This window comes from Aythya ferina (genome assembly GCF_964211825.1).
Source record: "Aythya ferina genome assembly, chromosome: 5".
In the NCBI taxonomy this organism is placed as follows: Eukaryota; Metazoa; Chordata; class Aves; order Anseriformes; family Anatidae; genus Aythya; species Aythya ferina.
In genome coordinates, this window is record NC_140301.1 from 51,208,411 (window position 1) to 51,224,647 (window position 16,237).

At 37.8% G+C, this 16,237-nt stretch overlaps 1 long non-coding RNA gene across 4 annotated transcripts in view; it reads left to right on the plus strand.

Moving 5' to 3' along the window:
• LOC311438443 overlaps positions 1 to 16,237 on the plus strand; it is a 130,905-nt gene that overhangs the window by 78,418 nt on the left and 36,250 nt on the right. For 3 of the 4 annotated variants that reach the window (XR_014694104.1, XR_014694105.1, XR_014694107.1), the window contains 2 exons: positions 3,618 to 3,725; positions 8,740 to 8,850. This is a non-coding gene — a long non-coding RNA (uncharacterized lncRNA). The remainder of the gene's footprint in view (positions 1 to 3,617; positions 3,726 to 8,739; positions 8,851 to 16,237) is intronic. The other variant, XR_014694106.1, reaches the window with a different exon arrangement.

Below are 16,237 nucleotides of genomic sequence, written 5' to 3' on the forward strand. Positions count from 1 at the left end.
TTTGCATGGTTGTGATACTTTAGAGAAATCCTGCTTGTAGTACAAGCACCAGCTAGGTTTACTGAAAACCCTGTGATTTCTTTGTTCACACCAGCATGGTTCTACATAGGAAATATTTTCTAAAAGTCAAATTAAAGTTCTTTTCAATACTTTTGTCCAACTCCTAGAATTGACTCAGGCACTAAAACATCAAAAAAGTTAGACTCTATACTTCCTCTACTGCCCACCTCACAGTGCAATTCTGTCATGCGTTTTACTGTAACCAGGCAGCGGGGGATGCAGATGGAGTTTTAGCACAGCAGAGCGAGGGATGTATGCTTCTGTGTAGATTTCAAAAGGGAAATAATAGTTATGGCAATAGTCAAATAGTCAAACTGTTAATAGATTAGAAAGGACAATGACTTCAATGGATCTACATTCATGGTCTGGAATTCCTGGAGATTATGGACATGTACTTGTAGGAGAGTTTTAGTGGCTGATAGAGACATCTGCAAAGACAGACATCAGTCAGAACTGCCTAATTTAGAATAAAACATCCCCAAAGGAAATTACCATTACAAAAACTATTATTTAATATTAAAGGTAATTGTAACACAAGGGCATGACTCATATCCTTGTGTTACAATTACCTGAATATTAAATGATAGTTTTCTGAAAGGTAATGAGGGGAACTTAAACCTGACTCTCTGTCCTTAACCCTTGCTACTGTGCCTCAGTGTTAATATTTCCAGGAGCATGCCTGTACCTACTTATCTCCCCCATTAGTCACGACAGGGCGTGAAAGGTAGATGTGTAATATCAGCTTTTGCAATAAATTGGAGAATGCTCATGTTGTGGTCTGTTATACAGGATAACTGACCTTTACAATCATCAGAGTACAGAGCTGATGCATTATACTGATACCAAAAGTGCTTTAGTATGTTAGGCCATGACAGACATACAAAATATTCATGTCCTTACCTCCTTACCTTTCTGTGCTTCATGCTGTCTTCTTAATATGCCTTTTTTTTTTTTTTTTTTTTTTTTTTTTAATCCAGAATGCAATTGCTGCACAGTTCCAGCTTACACCACAAATGTGTTCACAGGGAAACACAAACACATTTTATGCCCTGATTGTGCCTAAAAGCTTTTAACATTGGATTTTCTACTCTGCAGAGAGTTGCCTGAATATTTCCCAACACAGAACTGAGGCCTTACTTCAGAAGCAGCCTTCGCATCATTTGAACATGACAGTTATGTTCTTGCTTAACTTTATGTGGTGTTGCTAGTGATACTGCACAAACATCATGTGCATATACCTGGTACCTAAATAGAATTAACCAGTTAGTAGGAAGGTGGAGTGTGTGACTTAAGAAAAATAATAATAAAAAAAATCTGACATGCTTAGTCAAAATTAATCATTTTGTGCTTGGTTATGCTGTGCTGGGTCATCTTAACGGTTACATCATGTCATGTTTCATTATGTCACAATCTATGATAGAATATGACATCAGAGAATTGCTGCATGCTGTTTGTTAAAAAAAAATAAATAATACTGTTTTCTTATCTTTTTCTAGCTGTGATTTCAGCTAGAGAACTCCTATTGTGAATTCAGGTTATTAATTATCAGGTTGGGATAGCTGCAGAAAGCAGATAATTCTGAGATACCAGCACATAGTGCATTAAAGCAGATATCTCAGGATGAACTCAACTCTAAGAACGGGGTCTATATTTGAAAACAAGTTTAAATCAGGAAGTAGGATTGAATAAAACATCCTGCTCTGTGGTGGACACTGTTGCCAGGATGTAGTACTACTGCTTTAATGTTTTCCCTTACTAAGTAAGGGAAGAAGGATTTTGTTTTCTTCGTTTCAAAAACCAGACTAGAGCACATGAATTTGGCTACAACCATGTAGTCTCCTCACTAACACAAAAGCAAAGGGGATTCCACAGGAGGGTAAGGAAACTCACTAAGAATTCCAAATGCCTGTTTAAATCTAGTGAGAGTGGGGAAATCCTTGTGACCTGTTGTCTTCTATAATTGGTGGAAGGAAAACGGTGCAGCAACAAGATACCTTTCCATTTGTTTGCTGTTAGTAGCAGCAGAAGTAGGTTGGAAGAGAAAAGCACGTGTGTTTCCCTGTTGGACTTGCAGTGAGGTGACTAACTCAGAGTTAAAACAATGCTGTGTCAGCCCTTGATGGCCAAACAGGTCTGGCTGCTGTGCATGGGAGCTAAGGGATTTTTTTTTTTTTCTTTTTCTTTCCTGCAGCAAGCAAACAATACCAGTCAAAGGCTGGTATTTTCCAGGAGATACAGTAGCCTTCTGCATCAAGAAGGAGCCTTGTCCTGATTATAAACCTGCATCATTTGTAAGGCTTGGTGTGGTTATGCTTGGGCCCAGGGAAAGGGAAAATGCACGGAAGCCATAGCAGCGATGAGATATAGTGTAACAGCTCAGGTCAATGCTCTCTGTTTTTTAAAGTCTTTAAATATATATTGAGATGATAGTGAGCTGTCTGTATGGCAGTGATCCCAGCTCTGAAAACCCCATAAACACATATTTACATGACAGATTTACATGATTTACTCTGGATATGTTGCAGTTTTCAGGTGGGGTCTTCCACTGCCTGCAATATAGCGCAGAGAAATGGTTTTTCCACTGCACGTCATATTCATCCTTCAGGCCAACAAAAGAAGCTGTTCTAGGTCAGCCAGATGCAAGTGTGGACAGCTTCACTGGGATTTCTGGTAATTTACTAGTAGCTGGAGATGATAGAGAAACTCAACAGAAGGCCTTTAGAGTGCTGAATATAGTTTCAGCAGATCATAGCCTGCTCGCAGAAATGTTCCTGGGGATTTTGAAATGTTTTGGTTGTGACATTCAGAATTTAATATACTATTTCTAGGTTACCGGCACTCTCAAGCTGGCTGAAATGCTCTTGCAGCTTGACCAGTGATATACTTACACTTAGATTAAGCAGCTTAATGAGTTACATGTCAATAAGATCATACCACATACAGGAACAATGTTAATGTAACATGGGTTACCCCAAAAGTGGCTCTGCACAGAAAAAAATTGTCATAACTGAAAGTTTATTTCATCTTGCTTTTTACAGGGTATTGCTCACCTGTCAAAGAATCCAGCTGCACATCTAACATCTGTATGACAATGCACAAAGTCAGAAAGGAGCATCCCTTTATTTATTCCTTATTTAATCTTTACTCAGCCCTTCAGAGGGTTCAGAGGCTTGTAGATGATGTGCATTAGTTACCCCAGAAAGATGCATTACTGAGTTGGAGGCAGAAGCCAGGTTTCCACAATACCTTGGTTAGCAGTTGCTGTGTCTACATGTCAGGAGGGATAATCACACCATACCAGCAAAATACTTAAGGATCTGCTTACCTTTGAGCATACAGGCAGCCTAATTGACTTAACTGAGATTACATACAAGCTTAAAGTTAGTCATATGCTTTGCTGGATTTGGGCATTAATCCTGTGGCCTGAAATCTATGGTAACTTTGAAGTTAGCTTGAAGGCCTCTGAAGTGAACTTCCTTGGAAGACCACTTTTGCAGCAAGGATTTATTTATTTTTTTATTTTCTAAAAAAATACTTACTGCTGCATTTCCTGACAGGCTGCATCTCCTGATGGAGGAATGGATGACCTGCAATTTTAACTGGCCCTGGCCAACTTGATCCCGAGCATTTCCTACCTTGTTCAGAGTATCCACCAGCTGATCCAGGTAGCTTCTTGAATTTGCTCAGCATCAAACTTCAGGATTATCTTAATCAATGAAATTATTGTGATTGGTTCTCTATCAATAATGCTTATTCAGAAGAGGAAATGTGATTTAATACCAGTTTACAGCTTGATAGAGGGGTAGATCATTGTCAGTATAAGGTTTGTAATTTTACTGCTGAAGCATTATTTCTAATGGATAGTGAAAAAGTAAGGTAGGGAAACAGAAATAAAATCTTTTTATTTTTAGACACCATTGTGAAATTGAAATTAATTATTATTTTTTAAGACTAAAAGCAGTTTCAGGTATTCCACCTGCTTGTGTCCATTGCCAACGTTTGTTGCATAATCATCTCATCTTCCTATTTGTAAAGAAGAAACAAAACAGCAGAACTATTTTTTCAGTGTTACATATTTCTGAGGATTTTGTTGCATACATTTTTTTATTTTTTATTGAAAATTTCATGTTGTCATCTTATGTTACATTGCTGGCTCAGAAAACATATCTTGCTTTTCCCTTTGGGGGGAAAAAAAAAAAGAAAGAAAATGTGAATGAAACAATTACACCTAAATTTTTGTAGTTGTGGAAGTTGTGATGGCATTATTCCTAGAAGGAACATAAATATAAAGTTTGTTATTAGTTCAGCATTGCTTCTACATCCCTTAGTATAGTACTGAGTTTTTGCTGATATGCCTACAGTGAACCAGCATTAAATAGAAGTAATGAGATTTTGGGGATCCATACAAATGTAAGAGAATTGGGCCATGAGATACCTAAAACCATAGCTCATCTGAGTGATTGCACTTCATTGCATATGAGGTGGTGATCATGGCAGACTCGCATATAAATAATGCTTAATTTGCTTTGGCAGTATGTAGGATGTTGCTCCAAATTATGAATGTTTAATATGGTTTTGAGAAACGAGTCTAGAAGTTTTGGCTCTTCATTCTTTACCAGGATGCTTAAATAGTGCAGCTGCTTGCAAAATTCCACCTTATCTCACTCTGCTAATTCAATTGTCACTACTTTCAGGATCTCTGCTCCTTATTTTCCAAAAGTTTTCCCATAAGGAGATCCAGAAATCTACATGGCTTGAAAACCAAACAAATTTTGATGCATTTCTGCTTTTTAGTTAGGAGCAGATCTGTGACAACATAAATGGAGCAGGGAACAAATTTCCTGCTATAGAAATCATGCTGTTTCTTAGGTCCACACCTTTCAGGAAATCACACACCATTGTTGGATGTCTCAAGGAAAACCTACCTAGAGTGTGTTCGTTTTAGAGACTCTTTTAAAACAAAATCTGTTCCTTCCTTTTCCCTTTCCTTCTTTTTCCTTTTCCTTCCCTTTCCTGGCAATGCAACTCTCCAGTTTTCCCAGTTCTGGAGAGTTCTGCAGACATTTACTCTTAATTGGAAAGGTATAATTACAGCAATTACTTGGAGGACACTTGAAATGCTAGATAGGCTGTTTTTATCATCTCAAAAGAGAATGAAAGGCCCATGTTTTTCCTCTTTGGTTGATGGTATAGTGAACCCAGTGTACAAGAAATTGTGGGTAGCTTTTCAATTGATACTACATTGAAACTGATACTGAATAAGCTCCATATTTTGAAGTATATATCACTGTCGTGTGAGATTATGTGAAGAATTAAAAAATATAGACCAGTGTGTTAAGAAGTCAATAGTTATGCTTAAAGAGTCCCGTTTTTTTTTTTTTTTTTTTTTTTTTTTTCTAGTGGACTGACATGCAGTGAGTATCTTGGTGGCAGTGTTCTGCTTTGTCCGCTACCTAGCCTCTTGCTGGAGTTCCCATTTATTTGAGTGGTTCCTTTTTGCCTTCCACCTGTTGGTATACAAGCAACTGGGGCAGTGCCAGAGCATGTCCTGGTAGGAGTGCAGTCTGCAACTTCATTTGTGTCATTCACATAGGCTTACTGGAAAATATCATCTAACTGCAAATTAAGAATTTCTGCTTACTTCAGAGCAATCCTTACTGCGGTAGGCTGGAAAAGCATTGAGATGGATGCAAGCCAATAAGACTGAAGCAGTTCTTTCGTAGTTGTAGGTTTAATTCGATCAATATAAAATGTTCTGTTTTTATATAAATAATAGTAAAAACAAAAAGAAACCCAAAACATACCCTACATCATTTATACATTGGTCAATGAGACAGAGTAACTAACTTTATCTCCACACATTCTTGCCACATCTTTGCATGTCTCGTGGGAGGCTCTCTGGGTGCCAGTTGAGCACGTCTGGATGGTTGCAGTTCCCATTCACTGCAATTGCCGCACTGTAAATGCTGCTGCCATCTGTTGGTGACCCATCTGACCCCTGAGAAATTTAAGTTGCATTTGAGGTTTAGTCATTTGTGCCAAGAGCAGTGCAAAGCCAGCATGGAGATGGGGGAAAAAATAATTTAAGTTGCTGTTGTCTCTCTGAAGCCAGTAGTATTTTATTTATTTATTTATTTATTTATTTATTTATTTATTCTCCGAGGAAAGGTATGTCACTACATAAATAGTAAAGTGTCCAGCCTTCAGCCCTTGTGCCACTCTGCTGCTTTCTGACATGCTCCTGAGTATGATATTATTAAGGCATATAGACATGCAAGAGCACGATCCTTAATGTGATGCTGGCTTTTTACAGAGGCTGTGGCTCTGGTCTAATACCAGCACACAGAGCAGGGTTTAACTGGATGGGTACAGCAGACTGGCTGCAAACTGTGCTGTGGCTCTAACCAGGGCAAAGCTGCTGGATCTTTGGGGTAAGGGAGAGTGCTGGGGGTCTCGAGTGCTCCTTGCCTTTGCCTGCTTGTCAGGCAGGGACAGAGGGTACATAAGCTGCTGCAATGCTGGCAACTAATGCAGTGTATATCTGCTGTTTGGGGTGAGGAAGCAGAACAGATCACCATAAAGCTGAATGAGGCCGTGTGATCACTGGTGCCTGCCCGTGTAAATGTTTAAAAGACCTCTAAGTTACAGCACTGCTCCAGGCAGCAAACAGGCAACAATATGGAAACATTAGTGACCATTGCTCTCACCAGCAGCTGGTAGAAGGAAAAATTTGTCCTTCTGTTTTACCACAGAAAGCTTCTCTTCTTAGCTAGCTTGCTCGTTTATAACCAGGGTTGGAAAGTGCAAACCAAAATGAAACCTGCATTAAAAGAATTTTGTGGGCTGTACAAATCATAAGGGTAACTACTTCACAAAATACTGTCAACTGAGGCATATATTTAAAAGGTTAGATAAAATATCTCCTAGCCATTTTTTTCCAGTTCTTTTCTTTTTATAGTCCACTGCAAAACAACAATAGATAAAAAGGCCGTATATAATGCATGTATATATATATATATATATATATTTTTTTTTTTTACCTTTCCCAAAGGAGTCTCTGTGCTTCCCACACTAATTGTAGGTTTTTCTGAAAATGCAGCATGAATCATTTATAAATAAAGAGACTTTAAAATCCCTAAAAGACTCCCTGAGGTATTCAGTATTTCAGCATAAAATAACTGTTAAATGGAGTTATTCTGAATTAGCTTTTACTGGAAAGTGGTGAAAATAAAGTTTTCTTTTCACTGTGAATGTGCAATAATTCTTTTACACAGCTACCCAGGGTAATTGACAAGCGATTTTCATAATTCAGGTTTTAGCAAAGAAATCATCTGAAGTGGCTAACATTAAATGAACGGAGCTGCTATTAAAACATAGCTTTCAAGAAAAACTGCATGAGATGTCAGAACCAGGGGCTCTGTGTTGAGACCTTAAAACATAATTTGGGCTATAAAATAAAAACACAGACATTCAAGCTCCACAACAAATTTATACATACACCCCCCACACGCATGCACATACTTAAAAGTAATAAAGAAGGATTTTTTCATCTTTCTCTTGAAATCCGATGATTATTTTAGCATGCAGATAACCCTAGAAAGACAAGGCACTCAGAAGAGGTAACCTATTTGTGTGACTCCTTTGGACTTCATAACCTTGAGTGTCCATACCCACTGTACAATCAGAGGTCACATTTGATCTGTGTGTGTAAAATTATGCAGAGGAAGCTTCCTCAACACTTTGTGGTTGATTGACAAATTGGTCTGTCACTCAAATGCTCCTTCAACTTATCGTGAACAGTAAAGAAAATTATCTGTTCTGTGCATATGTGAGAAAAAGCCTGTTCATTAACCTCTAGACTGCTGAAGCTGTGGAACATATAATGCTTCAAGGAATAAGTACTCTATATGAAAAGTATGCAAAAGATACAGGTATATACATATTTATGTACATATATTTGTGTGTAACATATATAGAAACGTATATCCATAGGAGACCAGCCTGTATGATACATATATATTTCTGTATATATTACACTAGCTTGTACAGCAAACTTTAGGTACCCTTTTGTAGGAGCTTTGTATGTGTGCAACAGCTACTGATAGGTAAACACCTCTAAGAAGCTTCCTCCAAACATTTGGTGCAGCTTGCTTCGTAATCTGAGATGCCTCTGACTGTTACCCCTCAGATGTTCTGCCTATGGTATATCTCTCAGGTGCTAGGTTATTTATATAGCTAAATATTGATGTATCACAAGTGCAACAATGTCAGAACAGCTGACAATAAAGGTAGGGCCCTAATTCACTTCAAGTGTTGAGCAGAGGCAGCGTGGATAGGTTTTGTGGAGCTGCACCCGTTTATGTCAGCAGCAAATTTAGTTTTACATGCCATGGGACACTCGCCTGGCATCCAGTTGCTTCAGCTTGGAGAAATTTTTGCCAAATCCTGTATATGTATGTGTCTTTTTTGTAACCCTTGCTAACTGCCAGCCTCTGTACTGTTATTTATCTATCTAATCTGGGTGAGAAGAATTAATCTCTGTAGGCATTTCTCTCTAAATGCTCTACATGTAGCTGAACCTTAACTATGAGATCTATGTCAAAATCTGAAGCTACAAGGTGATGACACTCATGTGTGTTGTTTGTTGATTGTATTTTTTATTTTTTTTTCTCCCTTAAGCCCTGCATACTGGTACTAGAGAGGTGTGCTGAAGCAAGCTCTCCAATTTCCAATGCGTGGAAGTTCTTGCAGCCCCAACTTTTCAGCTTCTGATCCAGCCCTGGCAATCAGGTATCATGCGAGACCAGACCTAGAGAGTATCTGATCCCTTGAAAGGATCTGAGAACCACTGGTTTTATGTAATATGTTTCTTCGAATCTAGATTGTTAAGTGGCATAGGCTTGGGCGGGGGTAGGGGCAGAAGGCAATTGGTCTCAACGTAATTTTTTATTCCAATATAAAACTTTTTGCTTTTACTATTTAAAATTTTTCTTTGCCAGTGGCTGACTAGCTTGAAGTCTTTGAAACACTGAGCTTTCTATAAAATCCAAATAATTCTCTGTAAATCAAAGTACTTGGCATGCTTGCTGCAAAGCCTGAAGGTTTTTTTTTTTTTTTTTTTTTTAAGGTAATCTCTAGAAAGTAGTTTGTACTCATGTTTTCACAGTGATTAAATATGCAAAGTAATTTTCATGATTATCACCCCGTTCTGAACCAAATCAGATGCGGCTATGCGTCTCTTTGTACAAAGCCAGTTATTGGATCAGATTCCAAAACAAATCCCCTGAATTTGGCGGATCATCATTTTAAAAGGGGGCTTGTTAAGGTAATGATTAAATTAAACCACCCCTTTAAGAATATTTAGATCTGGTCCGCCAAGCGGAACGGTCTAATGGTTTTTAAATTAGAAGCTGCGAATGCTAGTGAATTTCTTTTGTGGGTCAAGTGGGTATTAACAAATGCTAAGACTGTTCTCTCTTTTGTCATCACCTTGAAATCTGCAAAGAAAAGCGAAGAGTGAGAAAGACACAAGGAGAGAAGCAGTGTTAGTATTTAACATCAGTGCTTTTTAACCAAGGGCAGCTTCAGATTTACAAGGTTGGATAGGAGAAGGTATGAGATGCTGCTGCTAGTAATCTCTTTATACCTCACTCTTGAGAGGGAGACTGAAGCTCAAATCTTCAAGGAAGTGGAGAACCCAAGTGCATTTGATTCTGGCAGTCTTAAGCTATTGCAGAGGTGTAATAGCCTGCTAACCACAGAAGCATGGATAACAACCCATACCTGTGGCTTCCAGATTTCTGAACCCTGTCAATTTTAAATATGCTTTTAGCCTCGGATGCTGCTGGGAGTTTGTGGCAGGGAGAGACAGTTGTTTGCTTTTGTGGAGAGGATGGCTGGGTTCCTTCCAACGCGAAGATTTCAGTTTCTCTTTTGGATACCTTAGGCAAACTGTATTTGTCACTAGTATTTTTCATCCTACAGTCCTAGTTGATACTGGAGTTCTGTGAATATTGGATTTATGGGGCATAACAATCTCCCTGGTGGGAGGAAATCCACATTAAAATATAAATCTGTCAAGTCAGGTCAAGTCACAGATAACAAAATACCAATGCTGTTCTTCTGTTTTTAGTCCCAGTTCCTTTTTAGTCATACATAAGTTTCTGAAAATGGCACCTCTTGGGCCAAGTTTTTTCTGTACTAAGATGGTTTAAAAACAAACAAAAAAAAGTGTTGGAGAGGGAGTCAGAGGTAAAATCTGAGCTACTTTGAGGAAAGTGGGGAGAGAAATAGCTTTCTGCTTATTGAAACAAAAATCCTTGTGGCCATTTTGTTTATGAATAACCTTCTAAGCAAAGTGGTTAAGTGTGGAAAGCTGGCTCAGGCTACAGAAATAACCATAACTGGCAAAGTGCATTTCTGCAGGTGAAAATGTCAGTTTTCAGTTGACTGAACCATGACCCTTTAGAAATTGCATGCTTTGGACACGCGGTTCTGTACAGTTTGTGTCGGGCTTTTTGCTAAGCTTGTAAAGCATGCACTTAAGGAGAAGCATGCTCTGTGTGTGTGTGTGCACATGGAAGGAGGGAGAAAGGCTAGGCTAACTTTGCTGTGAAACGAATATTTTCTTACCTGACAAATGGGTTAGGGAAGATGGCTTTCTGTGCTGAGCCCAGATTTTATTCATTGCAAAAAATTAAGTAAGGTGATCTGTCAGAGATATGTTGGCATCATGTAGGATTTACAGAAACAGCATCATTCTGATGCTCCTAACATACTGTCTTCATTCTGGTGCCTGTTCTCATCTTACCAACCCTCAAAATCTTCAGACGCTGCTAAGAACTTTTGAATTATGAAAACAAAACAAAACATCAGGGGAATATTACTGTTTAACAATTGAGAATAATAATAATAATAAAAAGTATCAAAATTCAGGCAAAATAAAGAACCTTAGCTCTGTTCCTTGTACTTAGATATGGTGATAAAACATCTTCTATTCACCACGCTGGTTTTAGATTTTATTTCATTTTTGTGGAGAGTTCTGTATAACTTTCCATACCCTGTGCAATAATAATACTATTACAAAGCAACAAAGCAAACCAAAAGTTTGATGTGTGTGGCACTGAAGGCAGTGATCAAAGACTAAGAAACAATTGTAACATGTTCTGCTGGTTAATTCTCCTTGTGTGGAAAAGTTATCATCCATCACGGCCAGATCTCTCTCTCTCAACAAACAAACAAACAAACAAAAAGTAGTAAATTACAAATAAAAATATCTGGAAATAATTTACATTACACAAAACTGAAAAAGTAAAGATAGAACTACATGAACTATAGCTCCATATGTTAAACTCGTCTCTCCTTGTTACCCTTTATAATAAAGGGTAAGCAACCTAAAAGACTGATCAGATTCTGGGTTGCATATGAGATTGTATAATACACAGTAAGCGTTTGGTCCATGTCATTTTGTTCAAGAAATCATTACACCACAAAATATTAGATGGAAATTCTTGTTGTTAATCATGTTGAATTCCCCATACTTTTTTTGGAAGTGAAAATGTTTTTTCCCTCTCACTATGGTTTTTTTTTTTTTTATTATTATTATTTTATTATTATTATTACTTTTTTTTTTTGTTATTCTCTTCTCAAAATTGTACTTGGGAAGAATAGTCTCAATAATGATGGAAAGGTTGTGATAACAGCATAGTGACCAGGTTATAACAAAATTTCTCCACAAGCAGGCCCAATTCATAATTAATGCATAATCACAGCAGATTTTTTGTTCTTTCCTTGAAAGCACAGCATGTTGGGGATTTTCTGATCTTTTGGACCATTCCAATATTCCCAACTATATTTTTTCCTAAAATAAGAGTACTATCGAAATATTTTCCCAAAGTGTTTGGTAAGTAAAACCCTGAAGCAGTTCTGCTTTGTACAAGACCATCATGGGCTTAGTTAACTGGAGAGAGAATCTGCAGCAAAGTTAATTTTCAGATAACTTCTTCCAAAGTCTGTGCCCACGTTTATCCCCTCTCCTTTTCAACTTGTGGTTTATTGTAGAGACTATCTGTGAGCAATCACCAAGCCTGTATCCTCAATCCTGCCTTCACCAAAGATGTGATTGAATCCTGGATTTTGGCTGGGGTTGACAGTTTAAAATTAACTCATCAGCAGGTCCCCATTTTCTAACAGCAAAGAAGACAGTGCATTTCTTTACCACGTCTTGCAAATTCCCTGGGAAAAGGGCCGTATGTTCTGTCAGGTGGAACTATTTTCTACCCTGTAACTTCAGAGGTACATGCAAGTGTTATCTCTGCAGAAGTAAATTGAGAGTGAATAAAGCATACTAGTTTAAAATATCCTCATCTTCTCCCCATTGTTCTGTCCTTAAACTTGAGAAACACCCTCTCTAGAAGTGGGTACTGCAGGGTGAAGTTCTGCCTCAAAATGCCTTCAGAGCCTGTAGTTTTGAATATGCCATGTGCAAAACTACCTAAAGGGCAACACTTGCTCCCAAAATTTTACTCATGAAATCTGTGGCCACAACTGTTTGCAGTCTTACATCAGTAGCATAAGATGGAAACTAGGTTGGTAGCCTGTTTTAAATTCATCTGCTTTATATCTTTAACAGGTTTTCATAGGAAATTGAAAATTGCATGATAGCACAAGGAAATCAAATAGATATAAACCCTGTGAAGGTTTTTTTTTTTTTTTTTTTTTTTTTTTTTTTTTTTGTAATTTTATATTTCGAAGGTTTGTGGTTTGAAGGTGAATATTTTTAGGCCACCTATATCTCACCTGGCATCTAACTTTCTCTGCTGAGTTGTAAGGTCAAAACCCTGCTTTTGGGTTATCTGAAAGGGGGATCTTGACTGTACAGTGTGCCCTTGATCCGTGCACAAAACAGCCATTGACGTCAGTATGTTTCATGTGCAGATTAGAGCTGTGTAAGCTCTTCACAACAAAATCTGAAGTTATGCAAAAACCTCTAGTAGTTTGGAGTTTCAATGTGGAAATAAAACCAGAAGAGGTTTTATGTAGAATTTGCAATACAAACTTTGCAAAGAAAAACCTAAATTGTTTCTCTATAGTGGCAAGATTTTTTTTAATGCTCAGTGCCATGCTTGTGTCATCTGGTATCATGGAAAGCATGTGGATTAAATAACACTTGGTCAATCAGAAGCCATGCCTATGATTTTGTACTTCACCAGTAAATCTTTAGATGTGCAATAGATATAACCTGAATGTTTTGGATCCAAATTTTGAACCCCAGAAAAGCGAGGGAGTAGAAGAAAAAGGAAGGACAGAGACTGAACGATCAGTTTGAGTATTGGATTGCAAGCATCTTCCACCTCCAACATAACTAGCTGGAGTCAATGCATGTGTGTGCGTCCATCCCCTGGTTGGCCCCCTACACAGAGAAGAACCTGGGGAATAGAAAGCATATGATTATAAATTGCAAATTAGTCTAAGAACTGAAACCAGTAGGAGTTGCAGTGCTGAGTCAAAGACTTAAAGCTAAAGGTACAGATATGTTGTGACAGATGAGAAAAGGAGCTTTCCTCCTAAATCTTTACAGATTAGGGGCTCTATGTGTGCAACATTATTAGTGACTCTTGGGATGTGTACATTTTACATAAAGTGACAGATTCCTGGTATCTATGGGTGGATTCTGTGAGCAAGAGAGGCAAAGGCGAGACTGTGGACTCCTATCAAAAGAGCTGTTCTTCGCCATCACTGAAATAACATGACTTAATTAAAGATTGTAGAGGCATATTTACCTGCTCAGACAGAAGTGGGAATCTTTAGAACAGTTTTAGTCTGTTAGTAAATATGGTACATTTTAAAAAGTTTTATAAATACGTATTTAACTAAAGCACTCATTCTGGTCTCTTAGATAATTAATATGCATTGGAGAACTTTCCATTAAAGACTTTTAACTCTCTTATTTTCACTTTAAAAAGCAAAGTAGTTGGAAAAAAAAAAAAAAAAAGAATTCAGCCTCCTGAATAATGATAGGCTTGGGGCATAAAACATTAAAAAAAAAAAAAAAAACAGGACATAGAAACTTCATTAAAACTTAAGTCTGGAGAACTTGTTCTGTGAAGCTGATTTACTTTTTTCTTCTTCTTCTCCTTGACAGCTGGAATTAAAGGACAAAGTGTCAGTTTAATTTTAAACTTCCTGGCTTTGGTCCATTTGTGTTGCAGCCTTAATCAGAAAGAAATAGTTCTGCTAAGGGTCATATTATTTTTGGCCCATGGGAGTGATGCTGAAGGTGAACGAAAGGTCACAAAGCTTTAGGCAGCACGGTACCAGGAATGAGCTGGGGACCGTGTCTGTCCCCTCAAAAAGGTTATTGGCACGGGGTAGGGTCTGCATGGAGCCAGGACTCTTCTAGTAGCTGATGTTAGTGGCACCTGTGCTTCTATGGGGGCAACTCGCCTTACTGTTTGCCACCAGCCAACTTCTAACTCTCCTTTAAAGCCTCAAATATGTGCCTGGCTTTCCTCATCTGCAGGTCAGCATTTTCTTAGTGAGCATTGGAAGATAAGACTTTGTGCTCTTGGACAGAGAACCAAAAGTGCAAAGGAGCTCTGATCCCGAGTGGCACTTAATTCAGTAACAGTACTTAATTCTTAAACTTACTTAATTCTTAAAGTTGATTAATTCTTAAACTTAATTCAGTAACCAGTACTCCAAAAACAAATGTTTAGTGACTGTACTTGATGGAGATGGTGCTTTAAAGTCTGGCAAGGGCTTTGGATGAGATATTTCTCAAACACTTGGTTTGAAATAAACATGTTTGTGCTCATATTAAAGAAAAAGTGGGGAAAATAGATAATACAATGAAAAGAGATTTGGTTACAGCTATAAATACTAGCATATGTCTTATTTTTCTGTTCTGTCCTGGATCAGATCTATCCAGTTTATTGAGCAAATTATGGAGAAATTTGGAGCAATGCTAAGTCCATCACAACCATCCAGAGGTTTATAAACTCTGTAGGCTGCCTGGCAGACTTTGTTCTGCAAAGCCTGGTGCTGGGGCAGAAGTGTGTAAATGTTGCAGAAACTGGAAAATCACTCAACTACAGGGATTCATACAGCTTGTGGCTTCCCGATTTGGAGGCTAAGATCCAGTGTCTTCTCTACATCTGTGGTGTATACATGCTTCACTGGAGAGTAGAAACAAGAGTTAGTGTAAGTAGAAACTTATACATTCCTCATCTATTTTGATAAGATAGTTCAAAATACTTTTTCTCAACAAAATTATATAAAAATGAGGTATTTCAATTATATTTTCCTTAAGTTTTCCAGACTTCTTTAGCTTCAGAGATTGGGAATTGTTATAAAATTGGAATTAAAAAAATCTTTGGCAACTTTCCATATGAAGTGTTTCAGTGTTTGATAACAAACTCAGGCCAATGATTCACAGACGTCTTCATACCATAGGGCACGTTTGAAAGCTCTCTGAAATCTGTAGAAAGGATCTCACTGATTTCAGCAGATTTTGCATCATGCTCTTGCTAAATAGTAAAATTCACTCAGAATGTAACCTGCTTGCTGAAAAAAGTGATGCCTTTTTTATTTCCCTAGGCACAGAATGGTGATATGATTTTATTCTGTTATACTACTGAGAGAGTGATACACTCACTGAAAGATGAATTCTGATCTCCTAAAGTAGCATTAAGCCAGGACGTCTCTCACATTTTCAGACTGATGTGTGGGGAAGTACTTTCTGCTTGATTCTGGAAATGTTAGCATGATGACATTGAAATTTGGAACGAATATAATTCCTTCTGTACCAAGGCCCTTATGAAAACAAGATTGTTTATCTTTTGAGGGTGTCCTGGCAAACCAAGGCTTAAATATGAGAAATAAATGCTCTTCAGTTTTATGAGAGCACTGTGCCTCTGAGCTTTGCATTTTTTTGTATAACCCAGGATAGTGTGAAAGGAACTAGTAACAGGGAGGTAAGCTTTCATAGCATTACATGTATATCAGAGAACAAATGCTCTCAGCTTTTAATAAAGGGAAAGGACGTTCTGTTGACTTTTTAGTTTGTTTTATTATAGGGATGCCATTCATGCTTCTATAATCAAACTTGTTTCAGCGCCTCCATTAGAAACTTTTTTTTTTTTTTTTTTTTTTTTTTTTCCTGCTGAAGCAAATGCTG